Here is a 1868-nt window from a genome sequence, read left to right as displayed (position 1 = left end):
CTGGAATTCTTATTAAAAATTTTGAATCTCTTTATTTTCTTTTCCATATAAATTTCGAAAAAGCACAAAAAAAATTTATAAAATCTTAAAATAAAAAATATTTTTATGTTTCTTGTTTGAGTCTAGTGTCTAATTTTAAGTTTGGTGTCAATTGCATGTCTTTATTCTTCTAATTTTCAAAAATTACATGCATTATGTTCTTCATTGATCTTCAAGTAGTCCTTGATGATTTCCTTGCTCTGATCTTTAAATTCTCTTGTCTTGAGTGTTTTGTTGTTTCTCATATGCATTCTCAATTTGTTAGTGTCAATAGTATACAAACTTCTAAGTTTGGTGTCTTGCATGCATTGTTTATTTGATCTTAGTGGCATTTTGATTATTTCTCATCATTAAAAATTCAAAAAAAAATTTTTAATTTGTGTCTTTTCAAGTCAATAATACAGAGAATTGAAGATTCAGAACATGCAAAAGAGGAATTACATAGAAAAAGCTGGGCGTTCAAAACGCCCAGTGAAGAAGGAAAACTGGCGTTTAAACGCCAGCCAGGGTACCTGGCTGGGCGTTTAACGCCCAAAAGGGTAGCATAATTTTTCAAACCATATCTTTTCAATCATATATTTTCAAAATCAATTTCTTTCCATTCTCAAAAATACTTGCCTACAATTAATGATATGATTCAACATTTCAAGTATGTTGCCTTTTCTGTTAAGAAAGGTTTAATGTTTGAATCATATCCTTTAAATTTCTTGTTAGCCAAGTCATTAATTTTAAAAATTAAATCTTTTTAAATTGTTTTTCAGTCATATCTTTTCAATCATATCTTTTTAAAACCATAACTCTTCAATCATATCTTCTTAATCACATCTTTTTCCAAATAATTTTCAATCTTTTTGATTTCTAATTTCAAAATCTCTTTCAAAAATCACTTTATTTCTTTCCCAACTTTAATTTTCGAAAATCATTCTTCAATTTTTCAAAATTTCTTCAAAATCCTTTAATTTATTTTCGAAAATTCTTCCCCTCTTCTCACATCCTTCTATTTAAGGACTAACACTCCTCCACTATCAACAATTCGAACTCTATCTCTCTTGATAAGTTCGAATTCCTCTTCTTCTACCTCCTTCTTCTATTCTTCTTTTCCTCTGACATCTCAAGGAATCTCTATACTGTGACATAGAAGATTCCATATTTTCTTGTTCTCTTCTCTTTCATATGAGCAGGAGCAAAGACAAAAGCATTCTTATCGAGGCTGACCCTGAACCTGAAAGGACCTTGAAGCGAAAGCTAAGAGAAAATAAAGCACTACTCTCTGTAGAGGACCTAACAGAAATCTTCAAATAAGAAGAAGACATGGCAGCCGAAAACAACAACAATGCCAACAATGCAAGGAAGGTGCGGGTGACTTTACTGCACCTACTCCCGACTTCTATGGGAGAAGCATCTCTATCCCTGCCATTGGAGCAAACAACTTTGAGCTTAAGCCTCAATTAGTTTCTCTAATGCAACAAAATTGCAAGTTCCACAGACTTCCATTGGAAGATCCTCATCAGTTTTTTGCTGAATTCTTGCAAATCTGTGACACTGTCAAGACCAATGGGGTTGATCTTGAGGTCTACAGACTTATGCTATTCCCTTTTGTTGTAAAAGACAGAGCTAGGATATGGTTGGACTCACAACCCAAAGAAAGCCTAAACTCTTGGGAAAAGCTAGTCAATGCCTTCTTAGCAAAGTTCTTTCCACCTCAAAAATTGAGTAAGTTTAGAGTGGAAGTCCAAACCTTCAGACAGAAGGAAGGTGAATCCCTCAAGATACAAACAACTAATCAGAAAATGTCCCTCTGACATGCTTTCTGAATGGAGCATCATAGG

The sequence above is a fragment of the Arachis duranensis genome, chromosome 9 (genome assembly GCF_000817695.3).
Source record: "Arachis duranensis cultivar V14167 chromosome 9, aradu.V14167.gnm2.J7QH, whole genome shotgun sequence".
Taxonomy (NCBI): domain Eukaryota; kingdom Viridiplantae; phylum Streptophyta; class Magnoliopsida; order Fabales; family Fabaceae; genus Arachis; species Arachis duranensis.
The sequence above is the reverse complement of the archived record's forward strand: the minus strand, read 5'-3'. Positions refer to the sequence as shown.